At 49.4% G+C, this 20,613-nt stretch overlaps 1 long non-coding RNA gene across 1 annotated transcript in view; it reads left to right on the top strand.

Annotated features, from left to right (window-relative positions):
* Positions 1 to 460: 460 nt before the first annotated feature.
* The window catches only part of LOC117066611, a 188,782-nt gene continuing 168,629 nt past the window's right edge, over positions 461 to 20,613 (top strand). Inside the window, exon 1 of the long non-coding RNA XR_004430410.1 lies at positions 461 to 1,101. This is a non-coding gene — a long non-coding RNA (uncharacterized LOC117066611). The remainder of the gene's footprint in view (positions 1,102 to 20,613) is intronic.

Genomic DNA, 20,613 nt, shown 5'->3' with positions numbered 1-20,613 from the left:
TGCAAGCCAAGGAACACCTAAGACAGCCAGTGACAACCAGGTCTCAGAGAGGCACGGGGCAGATTCTCCCTCACGGCCCCTAGAAGCAAGCAACCCTGCTGACCCCTTGATTTCGGACCTCTCGTCTCCAGAACTGGGGCCCAGCTGGGATAGCCTGACTCTAGGGCTACCAAGGTTTGCCATCCTGGGCGGCATGCAGGGCTGGTGTGACCCACCTTATGCACAAAGGCCAGAATAGACCTAGCGGCACTGACAATAGGAGCGGAATGTCAGCTTTGTCTGTGAAGGAAGGGTGCAAGGGAGGACAGCTGTGGTGGGCAAACCCCCACCGTTTCCATTCTTGTTTAACTTTTGTCCTGACTACGACAGGACTACGTAGCGGAACTACGACTCCCAGGAAGCCGTTCGGCCTCCCCCGCCCCCTCCCTACGCACCCCGCTCCGCCCCGCCCCGTCGCGGGTCCGCCTGGTATATAAAGGCCGAATGGCCAGGCCGGCTACAGAGCGCGCAGCCGGCGCGGGTGCGCGGTGCGGAGCGGGTAGCCTGAGGACCGGGCCACCGAGGCTGGCATTTCTTGTTCTGCGCTTCTGCCTAAGGACCCTATGCTAGGCAGGCGCCCACCGTAAGCCTCCCAGGCCTTGTGAACCTGCAAACCCAAGTCCGAGAGACGATCCGCCTTCGGCGCTTTCCAGCTTGGCAGAGGGGTTTTCCTGGCGGGGATCTTTGGTTTGCGCTGGCGATGCGTGGGGAAGGCGAGGAGCGGCGTCCAGGCTGGGTGCTGTCCCAGCGCAAGGAGGCGGGATGCGCTCGCGGGGTCCGCGGGGCGCCTGGTCCCCGCCGGCGTCGCGCGCCCACCCTTGGGGAAGAGAATGCGGCCGCTTGGGGACCCCCGCCCGCGACCTCCTCGAGTCTGGAGCGCACAGGACAGGGTCTGGACCAGGCGCTTTGGCCTTGGATGGAAAGTGGGGAATTGGGTGGGGGGCTGCGGATCCCTTAACGTGGATTACTTGGTGTGTATCAGCTGGGCTCAGAAGACCCACGACCTCCTCTCCGTCCGTGGATTGATTGGTTCTACTTAACAGCTGGGTCGCCAAGCTGGAGGTAAGTTTCCCTGCGGTTCGGGGAAGGGATCTGATTTACTTTCTTTTCTTTCTTTTTTTCCTCCGCGTCGTTTTCCGAAGGTCCGGAGATTCTGGGTTTAAATTTTTGTTCTTGCAATTGACATCTTCTTGGAGGTCATTTTAGTCATCCCCCTGCCTCCAAGCGGAGCTGATTTGCCTGGGACACGGTGGTCAGCGACCACCCCATCCTGGGCGTTCTCGGCCGTCGTCCTTCTGCCTCTAGCGCTGCCGAGCCTTGGCTGCCTGGAGGGACCGAACCTCAGTTGGGGGAGACGCCCGCGCGTCCTCGGCGAACCCGCTCGGCCCCTTGTACTTGCCTTAAAGCCTGGGCACCCTCCGGGCTCCGTTACTTCGGGAGCGGTGCCGCCTCCGTGAGCTCCTGGCGTCCGCCCACTGGCAACCGGGGACGCTGCTGGGGCGCAGCGCTTGGAGAACGCGACGCGGCCAAGCCCTTCTCACCGTTGGGGCTGGGGGGTGAGCGGGGCATTTGGCGAGCAGCTTTCGGGCGAGGACTGGGCCACCCGTCAGGCGGACGCGGGGATGCATCTGGCCAGGGTGTGAACGGGCTTTCTGAATAAGTGGGAGGTGGCAGGAATTCAGTCCAGTGAGCCCACTCGCCACCTCCCCTTTCTGGCGCAACTTGCTAGTGGAAGTGGTTTCTTGGCCAATGTGGGGAGAGGGCTTACGTCTTGAGTCCGGAACTGAAAGCACACCGCTTCTGTATCCATAGCTTCCTCCTGCCCTTATTCTTTTGTGTCTGCCCTGTTTGGGGGCAGTGCGGTGCCTGTCACTGAGTGGGCATTGAATAGATGTTTGTTGAATGAATGAATGAGTGACTCCGCCCTTGGCGTGCAGATTAACCAGGGTCCTCCTTTTCCTTCTCCCTCCTTGGTACTTGTCCTCACCTCCAGGACCTATCCAGGGTTCCTGAGGATGCTTTCCCAGAGGTGGGATTCCCTCCTCCGCCCCTCAATCCTCTCCTGTAGCCTGTAGGTTCTCATTTAGAACCTGTCGGTGATCCATTTCCCAGCCAGTCCCTTCTGCATAGAAATCTAGACGCTGTCAGGGATCGCTCTTGGTCATCGCTCAGGGTCCCAGTGTCTCCAGTGAGCACTGCTCCAGGAGCAAGAGAAGGTAAAGCAGCACTGGAAGAAGAAAAGGCAGTGCATAGTGGCACGACCTCCTACCCGGGGAGCTGGGGCCCTCAGTGCCCCTGGCCCCATGCAGGTCCTGGAACTGCCCAGGTTGACGCAGCACCTTCCCTGCGGCCCTTCCCCACCCTCTGCTCCCACCCCAGTTCTGTGCTCAGACTGACCAGGGAGAGGAAAAGTTGAAACCTTCAGGCAAACTGATAATCAACCCCACCACCCCTCCTCCCTGTCTGATTTTAAAAAGTAATCTATGCTCTTTCTCTTTCTTTTATAGAAAACTACACAAAAGTGCCCAAAGCAGGAAAAACATCTAATTCACACTGTAATGCTGGCAATTTGATCTGTTTCCTCACTGGTGAAATCCTGCAAGATATACAACGTTTTCTCCTCCTCTTTTTTTGTGTAATTTTATTTGAACATTTCCCCCATGTCATGACGGCATGGTAACTGTATTCTGCTGCAGGCATTGCCTCATACTTTGCTTGACAATTTCCCTATTGTTGGACACTAAGTTGTTTCCAAATTTTTACCCTTAGAAGTAATACAGTGAGCATTTTTTGTACATAAAGATTTGTCCACATTTCGTATTATCTTCTTTGGAAAATTCCCAGAAATTGCTATATTTGCTTTAAGCTAGAGTTATGTCTAAAGCAAAGGAATAACTCTATTTCTGGACATTGTTGAGATGGGCTTGGATGAAAAGATGCCACTTACCCATCAGATAATACGGCATCTTGGAGCGGGGACGCAGAAGCGGCACAGAGTGACTGGCTGCTGAGCAAATGTTTTGTTTTGTTTCTTTTTGTATCAAAGAATTGATCAGCATTGGTATGAGAATAACTTAAAATTTGCCGTCGGGATTATGATGTACATTTTTTTAAGCAATACCATAAAGTAAGATATATCAGGCAGCTAGATTTAACATGCTGTCTTTTTTAAAAAATTAACTTTTGATTCTGACATAAATCTAGATTTGCAGGAGTTACAAAAATAATGCCAAAGGCTCCACTATATCCTTTACCCCGCTTCCCCAAATGCTAACGTCTGATATATCCATGGTGCAATGATCAGACCTGGGACACTGACATTGACACACACTTTCAACTAATCTACAGGCCTTATTCAGATTTCTCCGTTTGTCCCACTCATGTCTTTTTTCTGGTCCAGGATCCAATTTGGGATCCTATAATGGGACCTTGTAAAAAGCGGGAACCTAGAGTGGGACAGAAGACAGGCTTTGTTCAGGAGGAGGTTTGAAATTGGGATGTCATTTCCATTTTCCTCCCCAAGTGAATTTGCCCTTCCTCTACTGACGGTAGCAGAGCTGTATCAGGCTTCCAGGGCCTATGGGAGCCTGCCCGTAAGTGGGGAAAGCATCTCTGTGTACCCTCTCCCTCCTTTCCTCTCCCCAAACCTATAGCGGGAATATGTGTGTCATTGAGTGAAATTGGGTTATTACCCAGTCTGCCCTGACACGTCTTCTGGGGGGTAGACAGTTGCCATCCGGTGTGCGTGAGAGCAAGCTGCTGAGCCGCTGAATCCGTAGTTGACAAGTACACCGTGCAATGCCTGTGTGGGTGACTCATGCCGGCTGCAGTAGCAGGTGTGTCGGGAGCTAAACGTGCAGACCCAGCAGGTACAGCATTTCCTGATTATCTGAACAGATTGGAAGCAACACGTATTTCTGCTCTGAACTCAGAACAGATTTAGGGTATTGTTAGGCAATTTTGGGCTAGGAAGTGATTCTCCTTTTCTTTAAGGGACTTTCTTCCAGGAGAAGATTTGGGGTGAGGAGAGCTAGCCCGAAGGGATTTTTGGAGGTGGCTGATATGGATGGAGGCTAGCCCAGGTTCTTTGCGTAAGAGTCCACTTGTGTGAATTTGAAGAAACCCAGGAAAGGGTCCCTTCTCCTGTCCTTACAATAAAGCGACCGCGTGGTCAGCCAGGAACGCATGCGTGAATTGAGGCTGTCTGCTTTGAGTATCACTGTCTGTTTTCTGACTTGGAATGGTTGCCTGCGTTGAGCGAAGGCGATGTTTGTTTGGGATAAGGAAATTTTGCTGTTGCTTAAATCTCAACAAAACATTTCTGTTTTCTAGACAGAGTTTCTGTGTTGATGTTAGGGTCTGGTTGCCGAGACTCGATTTTTCTTTTCCTTTTTGAAATACTCCCAGCCTTCCTACCGTAGCTTGTAAACTGAAGGATACCCATGTCTTTCTCGCTCCTTGTGAACTGGTACAGACGTTTTCTGTAACTAGCCAGCTCCAATGAGGATCATAACAAGAAGGCTCGCGGGGAGAGGGGTTGTGGGTGTTGTGACTAAACAGTTCTGGAAGGCACCTCTGTCTACACCTGCCTGTCCCTGTCCTCAGCGTCTCCTGGTAGGTCCTCCCTATTCAGACGCTGCAGCTTTTCTAGAATCTACTCCAGTGCAGTACAGACTGTTCATGTTGAGATTGCCCCACCTATCCCCTGGTGTTCAAATTGTGGTTTGAATAAGAATGAATTGAGGCCGGGCGCGGTGGCTCAAGCCTGTAATCCCAGAACTTTGGGAGGCCGAGACGGGTGGATCACGAGGTCAGGAGATCGAGACCATCCTGGCTAACACGGTGAAACCCCGTCTCTACTAAAAAATACAAAAAAAAAAAAAAAAAAAAACTTGGCGGGTGCCTGTAGTCCCAGCTACTCTGGAGGCTGAGGCAGGAGAATGGCGTAAACCCGGGAGGCGGAGCTTGCAGTGAGCTGAGATCCGGCCACTGCACTCCAGCCTGGGCCACAGAGCCAGACTCCATCTCAAAAAAAAAAAAAAAAAAAAAAAATGAATTGTTTGTGGAACGTGTTAAAAATGAATATTCTTAGCACCCACCCCTGTCCGGCCCCTCACCTTTAGTGCTTAGGAGTTTGCATTTTCAACAAGCCACCCAGGCCATTCTGACACGAACACTTTAAGAAACAGGAAGTTGACTGACTTCTTGGCCAGATAAAGCCTTAATTGAACCTCTTCCCACTGAAGCTTACCCAACTACAGTGTTTTCTTCTTTCTCCTCCTCCTCCTCCAGGAAGCCCTTCTGGTTTACCTCCACTGGTCTGGGCCCCCGCATGTACTTATTTGGTTTGCTGGTACAGGTTTTTACACAGGAGCCTTGAAATCAGATGCCCTTTATACTTGGTTAAGACAGGAGTGGCTGCATTTGGGTGAATGATAAAGGAACTACAGCTCTGGACGTTTTCTCCTGTCAGGTAGGCAAGGTCTTTGGGAGCTTGGAACGTGCCCCTGACCAGGCAGCATCCTGGCACATTTGTTTGTGTACCCACACAGACCACTGCCGCTTCTGTCTGTGGCCACCATTGTTCTAGACAATGTCACTGTCATCAAGGAGCTGGTTGGGGTCCTCCACACCAAGTTAGCATCCCCTGTTCACGTGATTGATGCACCCAGCTCACTTCACAAGAGGACGGGAATGATCCTGGATGAATTCTTTTCAACTATGCCATTGGCAAAAGACCTCCTGTTCAAAGTCAGCTGGGTGTTCCTGCTTTACAGACGAGGTCTGTGCCTGGAAAAACATTTATACAAAACCAATCTTGGTTGATCACATGATATCCAAAAGGCCCGAAGGAATCGTGCAACCTAGAAGAATGCTGAAGTGGCAAGTTTCTGCCCAAGAATTCTTTTTGTAATGTGAATCATCATCATCTCCTCCCATATTTGGTTTGTTGGTACAGGTTTTTGCATGGACGTCTGGAAACCAGGTGCCTTTGTATGTGATTAAACAGACGTGGCTTCATTTAGGGGTATGATCAAGAGACTGCAGTTCTGGAGCTGCAGAAATCAACCAGACCTTCCGACTCCCAGGTCTGTGAGGCTCCCCCGTAGTTTGGAAGATGCCGATTGTTAGGGTCCAGTTTTAACGATTTACAGACTTACCTCGTTTGCTTCAAAAGTGGTCATTTTACTTTAGCAATTTACTTTTTTTTTGTTGTTTACTGGACTGGGAAGTCCCAGTAGGACAGGCCAGGAAAGACCATGCCTGCCGCCCAGCAGTGCCTTCTGATGATTGAGTTGGGATTTCAGGGCATGCTTTTTGAGCTAGCCATGGAGTATTCCTTCTCTAATGATAGGTATATTTCAAATCATTTACCTATGGACTTCCTCTTACCTTAATTCTACAAATATTGAGTGCCTGCTGGATGCTTTTTTAGGCATTGGTGCAACCTCTTTGGTTCTTCAGCATGTGGGCTCTGGTGGTCTTAGGGCCCCATCGGAAGCTGACTTGAAGATTTAGCAGCCTGTGTGGAAGCGGGGGTTCTATTGCGCTTTACAAAGTGAAAGGAAGGTGTCTGAGGTGCTGGTCTTTGGGGACAATTTCACTATGTGAGAAAAACCTTTACTGAGCTTTAAGTGACAATGATGGTTTCTGCAGTTATGCCTTCTTCACTTAACTACTTGAAAACTTTTAAACCATTTTTACTTTTCTCTTTTTTTTTTTTTTTTTTTTTTTTGAGATAGGGCCTTGCTATGTTGCCTAGACTGGAGTGCAGTGTTATGATCTCAGCTCACTGCAACCTCCGTCTCCCGGGTTTAAGCCATCCTCCCACTTCAGCCTCCTGAGTAGCTGGGACTACATGCATCCACCACCATGCCCAGCTAATTTTTGTATTTTTTGTAGACATGAGGTTTTGCCATGTCTCCTAGGCTGGTCTTGAACTCCTGAGCTCCAGCAATCCACCAGCCTCAGCCTCCCAAAGAACTGGGATTATAGGCATGAGCCACTGCACCTGGCCCACCATTTTTATTATGATAAAATATACACGACATAAAAGTTACCATCTTAACCACTTTAACGTACACAGTTCTATGGTATTTGGTACATTCACATTGTTCTGCAACCATCACCACCTATTTCCAGAAAGTTTTTCTTCCCAAACTAAAACTCTGTACCCGTTAAATACAAACTCCCCATTCCCCGATTCCTCCCAGCCCCGGTCAACCACTGTTCTACTTTCTGTCTCTATGAATTTGGCTACTCTGGGTATCGGATAGAAGTGGATCATACAGTATTTGTCCTTTTGTGCCTGGCTCATTTCTTTAGCCTACTTTCTTCAAGGCTCATCCATGTTATAGCATATGTCAGAATTTTCTTTTTAAGGCTAATAATATTGCATTGTATATTTATATTGCATTTTGTTTAACCCCATCTCTACTAAAAATACAAGTGTCTGTGGACACTTGGGTAGCTTCTACATTTTGGCCATTGTGAATAATGTTGCTAGGAACACAGGTGTGCAGTGATCTGTTCAGGTCTCTGTTTTCAGTGCTTTTAGGGATATACCTAGAAGTGAAATTGTTGGACCATATGGTAATTCTATTTTTCATATTTCAAAGAACAACCATACTGTCTTTTTTTTTAATTTTTAATTTTAACTTAAAAAATTTTTTTGGCTGGGCGCGGTGGCTCAAGCCTGTAATCCCAGCACTTTGGGAGGCCAAGACGGGCGGATCACGAGGTCAGGAGATCAAGACTATCCTGGCTAACCCGGTGAAACCCCGTCTCTACTAAAAAATACACAAAAAAAACTAGCCGGGCGAGGTGGCGGGCGCCTGTAGTTCCAGCTACTCGGGAGGCTGAGGCAGGAGAATGGCGTAAACCCGGGAGGTGGAGCTTGCAGTGAGCCAAGATCCGGTCACTGCACTCCAGCCTGGGCGACAAAGTGAGACTCCGTCTCAAAAAAAAAAAAAAAAAAAAAAAAAAAATTTCTCAGCTCACTGCAACCTCTGCCTCCTGGATTCAAGTGATTCTCCTGCCTCAGCCTCCCGAGTAGCTGGGATTACAGGTGACTGCCATCACACCCGGCTAATTTTTGTATTTTTAGTAGAGATGGGGTTTCACCATGTTGGTCAGGCTGGTCTTGAACTCCTGACCTTAGGTGATCCACCTGCCTTTGCCTCCCAAGGTGCTGGGATTACAGGTGTGAGCCACTGCGCCAAGCCTGCCGTACTCTCTTCTATAGCATCTGTATCATTTCACATCCCCACTAATGGTACACAAAGTTTCCATTTTCTTGCCAAGACTTGTTTTCTTATTCTATTATTATTATTATTATATTATTATTTTTAAGAATAGCCATCCTAATGTGTGTGAAGTGCTTTTTGCTTTAAGAAAGCCATCTTCATGAAGACTGAAGTGCCCGGGAAAGTGAGGAGCAGTGGGGGTGGTGCCCAGCTCTGGATCTGCCACAGTTATTCTTTCTAAATGAAAAGGTTTGATGACCCAGCACGTTCCTTAGGCCCTGATTCTTTGAACTGGAGTTTTCCAATTGCTTTTGTGCCCATATCCCATCTGATAGTACCTTCGACCTGGTGAAATGATCAGGTGTCATCCTGTTTTACAGGAGGGGCATTAAAGCACCAGTCAGTGAAATGATGTGGATAGATACTGACCCTGCGGACCAGCCCTCACACTGTAACTCCTGATCTGGCACACATGGTGAAAAGCGAGTGTTTTGGAAGTGTTGGTGTGGAGACGAAGGGCCTGGAGGATAGAGACTGGACTCACTGTTTAGGAGAATTCTAGAGTGAATCCTCTCTGCTGCTTGCCCTGCGGAGTCACGCTTTCATATGTATTTGCTGGAAGTGGACTTTTTTTTTTTTTTTTAAAGTAGAGAACACTTTTCTGCACAGTTTGAGCTGCTTAAGAAGTGCCTTTTGAGGTTGGGTGCGGTGGCTCACTCCTGTAATCCCAGCACTTTGGGAGGTGGAGGCCGGCGGATCAGGAGGTCAGGAGATCGAGACCATCCTGACTAACACGGTGAAACCCCGTCTCTACTAAAAGTACAAAAAATTAGCAGGGCGTGGTGGCGGGTGCCTGTAATCCCAGCTATTCAGGAAACTGAGGCAGGAGAATGGCGTGAACCTGGGAGGCAGAGCTTGCAGTGAGCAGAGATTGCACCACTGCACTCCAGCCTGGGCCACAGAGCGAGACTCCATCTCAAAAAAAAAAAAAAGTGCCTTTTGAGCATCATGGTGGATGTCTGTGGTTTATTCCCCAGGCTAAGTCTGAGCCCCCAAGGCTCCTGTGGGTTCTGGTTTGTGATTGGCTCCTCCATGCCCCATGCGCATGTCCAGCCACCAGGTGGATTAGGCGTTTGTAGTAAGTGATTTCACTGACCCTGGGGGACAGATGGTAGACAATGTTTGATCCCAGCCTTTGCAGGGTTCTACCCCCTCGCAGCCTCAGCACCTTCTCTGCATGGGACGAGAAAGTGGCCTTGTCACCCCAGAGCCACCAAAAATGTGGCTGTTTTCCATTTTAACTTTTTGACGGTGATATTTCCTTTTATTTTTAAAAATTAAGCAGTGGCTGGGCGTGGTGGTTTGCTCCTGTAATCCCAGCACTTTGGGAGGCCAAGGTGGGAGGATCGCTTGAGCCTAGGAGGTCTAGACTGTGGTGAGCTATGATTATCCCACTGCCCTCCAGCCTGGGTGACAGAGCAAGACCCTGTCTCTGAAAAAAAAAAAAAAAAAAAAGAATAAAAAAAATTAAACGTCAAGAAGCAAAGCTGTTGTTCCTGAAGTTGGGGTGACAGAGCAGGGTCGCCCCTGCCTGGAGGCTTTCTTCTCTCTGGGAGGGGTGGGGGTGTCCCCCCAGGACCCATTCTCCATGACCCCAGAACATGATGTCTTCTCTGTGATTCCTGACTGTGACCCCTCCTCCTTTGGTTTCAGACTAAACTTCTTTAGAGGACCCAGGACTAAGCTGAGGGAGGTTTTTCTGAACCTCAGGGAATCTGTGGCCACTGGCAAGCCAGCGGGAAATTCAGGTGTTTGGGTTTTTAATTAAATTTCTAAGTGGAGACCAGGAATGCGGTTAACCAAGGAGCTGAGGTGGTCTGGGTGTCTCATTCCACCCTGACTGCTGGGCTGTTTGGGCTTTCTTGGAATTGCTTTCCTCATCACCTTCGCTGCCTTCTTTTTCTGCTGTCCCCCCATTCCTTGCTCGCACCGTTGTGATTGAACCTGAATGGTTTCCTCAAACCTTTCTGTGGGGTCTTATCATCCTGGGCATCTGTTTGTCAGGTACCAACTTGCGGGGAGGATGCCCATATGCCTGCAGTCAAGGTTCACCGCTCAAACTGGCCATTGGGTGATGCTGCTTGTCATCCAAATAATGACCCGGCCCAGTGGCCCAATTCCTTGTACCAACCCTGTGTAAGGATTCAACAGATATGATCCCTGTATTAGTCCATTCTTATGCTGTTAATAAATACATACCTGGGACTGAGTAATTTATAAAGAAAAGAGGTTTAATTGACTCACAGTTCCACATGGCTGGGGAGGCCTCACAATCATGGCGGAAGGCAAAGGAGGAACAAGTCACGTCTTACATGGCGGCAGGAAAGACAGAACTTGTGCAGGGGAACTCTTCTTTATAAAATCATCAGATCTTCTGAGATGTATTCACTATCATGAGAACAGCATGGGAAAGACCTGCCCCCATGATTCAATTACCTTTCACTTGGTCCCTCCCACGACATGTGGGAATTGTGAGAGCTACAGTTCAAGATGAGATTTGGGTGAGGACACAGCCAAACCCTATCAGTTTCCAACCAGCCCCTGCTGCCTGTCAGCAGGGCAATGTCCAGAAAGAGAGGCAGCCTTGCGGCAGGCTCAGAGAACGTGGTTCCAGAGTCTTTACTTCCCTTAATCCTCAGAGCCCTGGGATGTTATGATCTCTGGCATTTGAGGCTTAGAGGCATGAAGGAATATCCTTAAGGTCTCATAGCTTTGAAGGATGGAGCCACAGTTCAAAATCAGGTCTTGGCCCAGGCCCATCACTGGACCCCTGTCCTGCGCCAGTGCCAAGTGTCTGTATGACTTTGCACACATCCCTGGGCCTCTGTCTGTGGGCCCAATTCCTCATCCACAAAAGGAAGAGTATTTTTAGGTTGGTCATTTTTGTTGGAGGTTACAGAGAAACCAACTGTATCCAATTTAAAACAATGGATGTTTTGGTTGTTCACATAACTGAGAAGTGTGGGGTTGTGCTTTTGGGGTGATTTGTAGGCTCGGTCTCTCTCTCTTTTCATTCTCTCCCCCTCTGTATACAGTTTCATTCTCAGGTTTACTTTTCTCATCTGGGCAGGCCTCCTGACTCTACAGATCCAGAGGGAGAGAATGGCATTGTGGTGGCCTTCCTGAGAGCTGACCCTGTAGCAACGCTCACCCCTAGACCCACACCTCTGGCCAGGAGCTGGGGTCGGGGGGACACATTGATTGACTCTCCCCTGGTCATGTGCGTCACATCTAGCTCTGTCGCGAGGTTCCCCAGAGCCGCCAAGATTCTCCATTTTGTTTATCCACTCATTTGTCTGTGGACACTTGGGTAGCTTCTACCTTTTGGCTATTGTGAATAATGTTGCTAGGAACACGTATGTGCAATGATCTGTTCAAGTCTCTGCTTTCAGTGCTTTTAGGGATATACCTAGAAGTAGAATTGTTGGAACATATGGTAATTCTGTTTTTCATATGGCCTTTGGGAAGCACAGGTATATGCAGGGCAACACCACCAATTGTTCACTATGAATGAATTGGACTCCTGGGATAATAAACCAGAATGTGTGCTTTGCGGGGCAGGGAATTAGTTTTGCTTACCTCTGTATACCTGGTATCTTAGGAGGGTGCTGGGGGCATATTAATACTTAGTAAAAGTTAACAAATGAAGGGACCTCAAAAGTTCTTTCCTCTTCTGAAACTCTGAACCCCAGGGTCTATTTTTGCATGGGACATCATCTTGTTCCAACAGGGAGCTGGCTCCTGGGTCGCTAAATCCAGCCTTGCAGTTGATCACCCATGACTGGGTTCTCGTTGACCTGCATGAAGAGTTGCTACGGGAATAAAAATTGGGTGCTTAGAATGGCACCTGCTGCCTGATATTTCATCACAGAAAGGGAAAGCCTTTCCCTACTTCTGAGCATCTCTAGACTAATGGTGTTGCTCCCAGTCTACCTTGGGAGGCAAGTTCTGTTCTTCTGGTATGAAAAGCCTGACGATATGAGCTAGGGGCAATGGATTTGTGCAGACTTCTCACCAGGCTCCTGTGTTTGGCAGCCCAGTGGGGAAGACTGAGAATACAGGGAGGCCAGACAGAGAGCTTGTCCAGAAGCAGCCACACAAGTGGATTTATGTAGAGGGCTCCATTGTGTTCACACATTCATGTGCCAACTTGGAAGCAGATCTTCTGGGTGCTCCATGTTCGAGAGACAGCTTTGATCTCCAGGCTGTTGAGCTCAAGGTGGGAGACTCTGTTTTGCTTACTTTGTTCGCACGTTACACAGGTAGGCTTTGTTTGAGGAGCAGTGACTCACGCTCATGGGTTGTGTGAGCTTTGAAAAGAAGCCATGCGGCCCTGGCAGGTGCTCCCAGCTGTCCTCGTTTGCCATTGTCAGAAAAAAATCTTATTGTCATGGCAACAGATTTTTTTTTCTACCTATGGCTTGAGTATGAATAGCCTTTTTTGGTAGGTGATGAAATGAGAGGAGAGGGGGTGGGTATCATGTATTAAAGGTGCCGTATGTCCTGTGGAAGTGTAGTTGTTGTTACCCCCACTTAACAGACAAGGATGCTGAGGCTCTCAGAGCTTATGTCGGTTGTCCAAAGTTACCCTGCTGGTCTAAGGCAGAGCTGGAACTTGATCTGCTTCCAACTGGGCACGTGACTGCATCCATCCAGCCTTTAGCTGCAAGCTGGATCCCATTTCTCTTGGAAAGTGCTAGAAGTCACAAATCAAATAGTTTTCACATTACATATTTATTTTGAGACAGAGTCTTACTCTGTTACCCAGGTTGGAGGGCAGTGGCTTGATTGTGGCTCACTGCAGCCTCAACCTCTGGGGTTCAAGCTATCCTCCTTTATCAGCCTCCTGAGTGGCTGAGACTATAGGCATGCACTACCACACCTGGCTAATTTAAAAATTTTTTTTGTAGTGACAAGGTCTCACTATGTTACCCCGGCTGGTTCATGAAGTCCTGGGCTCAAGCAATCCTCCCGCCTCCACCTCCCAAAGTGCTGGGGTCATAGGCGTGAGCCACCGTGCCTGGCCTCATAATGCTTCTATTGCTATGATTCATCCTTCACTTCTTCCTCCTAGTAACCCACTGACAGCTTTAAAACAGTGCGTCTCCTTCCCTCTGCTGATAGAGGTGAGATCTGCATCCTTTTAGGAGTGTAGCTGGAAATAGACTCCATCCTTCCCTACAGATGGCACAGTGAAATCAATGTTAAGGTTATTAATACTAAGACCAACTGAGAGGTTGGTTGACTAGTTTTCCCTGATGAGAAACTCTCATGCAGTGCTCCCCAGGTTCCAGGCTTTTCCTCCAGCTCTGCCTGTTCTCTCTTGCTGTCCTCAGGTTTCTCTTTGCAGACGTAAAATCTGGTTTGGAGAGCTAGAAATGATGGCACATTTCCCAACAGGCAAGCAGGAGGGCCAGGGTCCAGATGCAGTTCTGTTCGTCCTTAAAACCAGTACATTTGCCCACAGTACCATCCTGACTGTATTTGTTTAGGAGATATGCATGTCCAAAGCATGCATCAGCATCACGGATTCCCCTATTGTTGAAATCCCATGATAGATGCTGAGGCCAGGGCATGCTCAGTTGAATTTCTATCACATTTTCCACCTGTGATCGTTGGTGTTTAGAGGGATGATTCTGGGGGGCAGGGGGAAGGGGTGTCCCAGCATCCTTGATGAAGAAGGTATGTGAGGTTGGCTGCACAGTGGGACAATGGAACAGGAGATGGATCCATTATCAAGGCATTCACTGGAAGTGTTGCGCTCGAGGGCTCTAACTTTCGGTTGACCAGGACATTGTTGTGTATACCTTATTCCTTGAGCTCAAAGTTGAGTTTTCAGAGCAGACCTATTGGTAGGCTCACTCTTCGGTTGTTATGCTTGGAAAGCGGGAGTGCTGCCCGGGGCTGTACCTACATCACCTTCCAGTGGGGTAGGGAGCCCTGTGAGAAAGCCTTGCCCCATCTGAGCTGCATGCCCATCAGCTGCCATGCACTCTGTCCTTTGCACAAAGAACCTCTTAATTGACATGATTGGGAGGGTAGAGAATAGAGCCTCTGTGTGGCCTTGAGGTTGGGGGGATGGGAGGATGGGAGCTGGTATATGTCTCATTCACTGGACTAGGTACAGTGAATCTTTCATTCCTCCTTCCACATACTTCCCTCCCTTTCTTGGCTTACATCTTGTGTCTCTCTTAAAGAAATGGACTGGCTCCTTGGTTCTGTGTGTGTAGGCTGTGGTTGCATCTCTGCTTTGATGTTGCTGGATTTAATTATGGAAGGTCCAATTCCCTTTTAACTTTTTTCTCGGAAGTATAGAACTTGGGCTATGGTTTCCATTGGTTTAAGTGAGATGACTTATGTGAAAGCGGTCATATACTGTGCAATGCAAATCTAAGGAATAATCAGCCTAGGAATCTCTGTTAGCTTGAGTGGGCAGACAGGAGAGGAGTCGGGGCAGAGTGGAGGAGAGGAGTGGCAGCAAGGAGGTGCCTCCTCAGTGCTTCCTCCCTGGGGTCTAGAATGGGCTTTGGTCTCAACTGGTTTTTCCCTGTGACCTGCTGAGCACTCCTTTCCTCCTGGGCTGTGTCCTCCTCCTTTCCTTTCCTTACTCTCCCAATACATGGTTAGGGATATCTGACTTGCAGGTGACATGGAATCCAGTATTAGTGTCCAGTGCTTGCCCAGGTTATGCCTGAATAAACTCATCAGTGGGTTGGGTGCTAACTCTGTTTTTGCAAACTTTTGTTTTTCATCCAATTTTTCTCTTCCTTAAACTTCCATAATCCTGACAACTATAATATCATATACTGCCATGATGGTTTCACATACCTGGATCTTTGTTCTTCTGTTTAGTCATAGGTGTGCACTCTGATTTCATAGCACCTGGCCTCATGCTGATGCTAGTAAAGACTTAAGACAGTGGACCCTTGAACAATGCAAGGGTTGGGGTGCTGGCCCTCCATGCAGCTGAAAATCCACACGTAGCTTTCGACTTCCCTATAATTTAACTGCTACTAGCCTCCTGTTGACTAGTAGTCTTACCAATAACATAAACAGTCAATCAACACAAACACATATTTGGTATGTTATATGTATTATGTATTGATACAGTAGATATGTATTATAATACTATACTCTTGCAATAAAGTGAGCTAGAGAAAACGATATTAAGAAAATCATAAGGAAGAGAAAATAGATTTACTGTTCACTAACTCGAAGTGGATCATCATAAAGGTCTTCCCCCTCGTCGTCTTCAGCGAGTAGGCTTGCAGGGAGGAAGAGGAGGGGTTGGTCTTGCTGTCTCATGGGTGGCAGAGGTAGAAGAAAAACCACGTATCGGTCGATCCACACAGTTCAAACCTTGTTCAAGACTCCACTGTGTATACATGGCGACTCGGTGGGTTGAAGGCCCACACTGGTCTGCCATTTGATGTGGCTGTGGTGACAGTGGTGTCTGGTCAATGGGTTCTGGCTTAGTAGCCTAAACATACGGCATTGTAGAAGCAGCTTTCAGAAGGTGGTATTGGTCTTTGCTTGGAGTGGTCCTGAGAATTGCACATTGCACGCTTCTATCCCCTGTGGGTGGTTTTCTGTCCCTAGGAGTCCTGTTTTTTTTCCTAGTCTTGGCCTCCTAATTTGCCTCATGGCTTTGGGCTCGTTACACCACATATTGGGGCCTCAGTTTCCTCTCTGTGTATCTCAGAACTACGTGATATCTTGATTACTTTGAGCAGGGAGGGTGTCTTTTTGTTTTGTTCACTGTGTTCCATAGGTGACCTTGAGGAAGGCAGGTAAGGAGAGATGCCAAGTTGTTCTCAGTGGACACACGGCTTCCAGTTCTTGTTGCAATACAACTCGACTTCTTGGAGAAGAACTCTATTCAACATAAATGAAATAAAAATAGAAAACAGTCTTGCTGAGCAATCTTTAGAGAACATCATTTGTGATAGCTATAGCTGGGAATATCTGTTTTGTTGTGACCTTGCACCCAAATAAATTAGAGGAGTAAATGATCCTTTTTCTCCCTGAAGTTTGAGATCATTTTATTTATTTAAGTGCTTTAGGGCACTCTGCTTGCCCTTTTCCAGAGGGGGACGGTTGGATTCAAACTGCCTTCACAGGATCGATCTTTTAGGGCACTGTGACACAGGCCCCTCACTTAGGTAAAAGTGAGATTCTTTTCTGCATGCTGGTGGGCTCCCATCCTGGATTTGGGAGCTGCAAAGCACACGTCGGTGGGAGATCCGGCTGGGAGGAGAATTCCGCTCTGCGGGGCTGCTCACCGGCTTGTCATTCACTTGCTGTTAAGGCATAGAGACGCCTTGTTGTAACTGGAATTGTTCTGGGGAATGAGGAGTCCTCGCCACTCCCCCTTCTCCTTCCCGCCCTAACCTCCCTCCCCTCCCCTTAGGGGGAAAAAAAAATTCCTTCCCCCTTTCAGCATCTGTGTCTTTAAGAATTCCCTCCACTGTAGCCTCAGGACAGAGACACTTCTGTGAGAGTGTGCTGGAGGCCTGTCCTCAGTGACACCCCGCCCCCCATATTAAAAGACCATCGGAACAAGCTCCCCATTCTCCTCTGGAGAGGGTCCCTCTGTCCCAGGCCAAGCGACTCTTAAGGGAGCGTTTATCCTGGGACACTCAGTTTACAAAGACTGCTGCAGCGTTAGATAAACTCACTCAGCCCTGCAGGGGGGAGGGGGGAGGAGAAGAACAAAGCCCCCTTTATTTTCACCCCTGCAGGAAGACCAATAAGGACTTTGTGCTGGAGAGCGGGGGTCTGAGCAAACAGAAGAGGGGGGTCTGTGTGGTACTGATTTGGGGAGAGCATTATGAGTTGTTATTATCTTATCATTTTATTTCTCGGGGAAACCTTAGCATGAGGGAGTGACTCCCGCATGAGTAAATGGTCCCAAATGACCTCCTCTCTCTGCTGGCCACCGAGATGCTGTATGGCAAGTTTGTCTTGATTTGCCAGAGAGAAGTCAGTCCCTGGTATTTTTTTTTTTTTTTTTTTTTTCCTACCACCTATTTGGATAGGGAAATACTCACCCACTCTGCGGACTGGACTCCAACGGCGTGTGTGTGTTTGATTATTTTTAGTCTAAGGGACTTTGGGTTGGCTCTGCTTCATGGGATGCATTTGGCCATCTGCGTGTGTGCCCCTTTGGAGGGGGGTGTGGGGGACCCTTCTGCCTCCTTATCACTGTCTGGAGCACCCTTTACTGTGAATGGCCTCAAGTTGCCGTAGGTCATGTAAACCAGAGATGCCCTGTGCTTGGCCATTGGTGGGAGGAGGGATGGATGAATGTGGCTCAGTGCAATGAGGTGTGTCAACATCTCATTTAATCCTATGAGGTCTTTGAGAAGGTAAATAGTCTCATCTTACCTGGAATGCAAGGCTCAGAGAGGGAAAGTGAGTTACCTAATGTCTCCCAGAGGTGGGATGCTTGAAGTACCAGCCCGGGGGTGTCTGATTCTAAAGGTCCTGCCTGCTGCAGAGCTGGAGGCCAGGTCAGGGAGCCCAGGGTGGCTAAAGTGGGTGGGCTGGGCTGAGGGGTTGAGGTTACAGCAAGATGAAAGGCATTGCCAGGCCCTTGCCTTCCAGCAGCTGATTAGGGTTTTGTCCTTACACCCTTGCCTTTCCCCTGGGCGCTGCTGGGGCTCTGCCACTCAGGTTCCAGTGAGGGATGGTGTGTGCTTCTGCTGGCCCGTGTCCCTTCTGGTTGTGTGTCTTTGGAGGGCTCAGCGCTCACCTCCAGGGAGGAGATGGCAGAAAGAGGCCGGAGTTTGTAGAGCCCTTCGCTCTGGGCTGGAAGGGAGGTGCCTGGCTGCTTCGGCAAATAAGCAAGATTTAGAAACCTGGCTGGAGCTGTGGTCAAGGGGGACCCTTCCCTGCTGGTGTCCTGGAGAGAGAGGAACCCTGATAAGGTTCCCAGATGCTAATTCCTGACCCTTCTCCCATTTTCTTTCTCCCTGAAGGAGTGTTGGGCCATGGGGATTGATCTGTGTGTGTGTTGGGGCAGGAGACTGGAGACGGACTGGCCCTTGGGTCCCATCTCTGTGCAGCCCAGCTCTTCCTACCCCAGTTGCAAGTGTAAGAGGCCTGGAGAAGGGAGGGTGGGGGGTCTGTGCTGTGGCAGGCGAGAAGGGCCTCCCCAGGCCAGCTTTACCGCTGAGTTCAGAGTCCTTGTTCACAGAGCACAGCTGTGGGGGCTGTTAGGGGCATGGACTCCCTCGATGGGCAGGATGATCTGGGCCTTTCCCCAGCCTGGCTGAGCCCACCTTATCCCATTGGAGGACCTGAGGTCCTTCCAATAAGGCTCTGCCTAGAGTGTGAACCGGGACCATCTGAGGGGTCGGTGAGATTCGTCCTAAAACAATAGAGAGTGGTGGAGGAGAGATGTTGGTGAAACTTGACCTCGTGCAGAAAGGGGAAGATTCTGGGCTCTGTACATGGACAGCCTGCAGGAGGAAGGGGGAACCAGTCTCTGAAGCACAGTGCATTACTTAGAAAAGATGCTTACCTGCCCGTGCAGGCGCCTGGGTGCAGCAGAACAGGCGGAGGAAGAGTGGTTTGGGGAATTCAGGATGCAGCTTAAAGGGGGCTGAGTGGGAAATAAGGCGTGTTGCATTCCACAGTTACATGCAGCCACAGGCACCAGTTACATGGCACAAAGGAGGGTTAGGCTGGAAGGTTCTGGGGGACAGGGCAGAGCAAAAGAGAGAAGCCAGAGGTCTCGATGCCTTGGTGTGGGGGAGGCAGCGGAGGGCAGTGGGAATGGGAACGTGGGATGGGGGTGGTGACGCTAGATTTCTTGGAGAAACAGCAGCAGCCCCATCTCTGACAGTTAGAGGGTGGGCTCCTGGACTGGACCAAGAGAAGGAGAATGACTCTGTCGAGGTCCCTGCCAAGCATGGGATCCGGAATAATCCCTATGGACACTTAGAGCAGATGACGTCCACCCAATGGGGCCGACAGCAGATGGGATGGATGGGGAGGGTTCTCACTGCCAGTTCTCCCTGGAGTCCCTCCACTCCCAGCCACTGCTGGCAGGTGGCTGCCTCTACAGGTGTGTGCTGGCCATTTCCATACCTTTCCATCCTGAGAACCCTCATTTCCTACGGTGAGTGTTTAGGACCCACTTATTGCGTTCTGTAGAGGTTCAGTACTGTTAGTAGTAGATTGGTGATGCACAGGAGGAGGATGAGAAGGCACTGGATCCGGAGTCAGAGAATTTGGGTCTCAGTCATAGCCTATTATTTCCCAGAACAGTGATTACTCACTTACTTATTAAGAATTAATTTATTTTAGAGACAGGGTCTCACCCTGTTGCCCAGGCTGGAGTGCAGTGGTATGATCTCCACTCACTGCAGCCTTGACCTACTGGGGTCAAGTGGTCCTCCCACCTCAGCCTCCTGAGTAGCTGGGGCCACAGGCATGCACCATCATGCCCGACTAATTTTTATTTTTACTTTTTGTAGAGATAGGATCTCTCTCTGCTGCCCAGGCCGGCCTCAAACTTGTGGGCTCAAGTGATCCTCCCACCTTGGCCTCTTGGGATTATAGGCATGAGCCACTGCACCTGACTGAAGATCTTGAGCAAGTTTCTCTACTTCTCTGTGCCTATGTTTATTTCATAGGCAAAATACCAGGGATGAGTATTCTGAGGTGCTCTCCGGCTCTGTAAATGAACAACCATGTGCTGTAGGATGTACATGCCTGTGTCCTTATGAGGGTTTGGGGAGGCACGTGGACTTGTCTCCTGGTTCTTCATTTGTACCTCCCTGTGGCTCAGCTCAATACCCACCTCGTTGTAAGTCATCCTGACTCTTTGCCCTTGCCTGGAGGAGGATGAGACTCTTGCAGCAGTGGCAGTGAAAACTTGGAGAGCCTGTTGCCCCTTACAGCCTCATCGAGGGCAGCATGGGACAGGCAGTCAGACTGGGTTCAGAAGTCATGAGGCCCAGAGGTGGCTGCTTCCCCCCTACACCAGCCCCAAGGGGTGGCTCGTGAGCTGCAGTGCTGAAGGCGAGGTCTGGGCTTGGATCAGTTGGTTGGCGCAGAGGTTGGTGGCTGCTGTCTGTTTCTGGTTTATTTCACCCTGACAAAAGCTAGAGGCTCTGGGGATACTGTTTTGCGATTCACAAGCTCTGGAAGGTCAGAGCAATGCACGAGTCCCTGTTTGGACAGGATGACACGCGTCTCTTGTTGCTCCCGCACACGGGTGCATCTGCATCCCACATCCAAATACTTCAGCAGAGCAAGC

Source organism: Trachypithecus francoisi, unplaced genomic scaffold, assembly GCF_009764315.1.
Source record: "Trachypithecus francoisi isolate TF-2019V2 unplaced genomic scaffold, Tfra_2.0 Lachesis_group20, whole genome shotgun sequence".
In the NCBI taxonomy this organism is placed as follows: Eukaryota; Metazoa; Chordata; class Mammalia; order Primates; family Cercopithecidae; genus Trachypithecus; species Trachypithecus francoisi.
The sequence above is the reverse complement of the archived record's forward strand: the minus strand, read 5'-3'. Positions and strand labels throughout refer to the sequence as shown.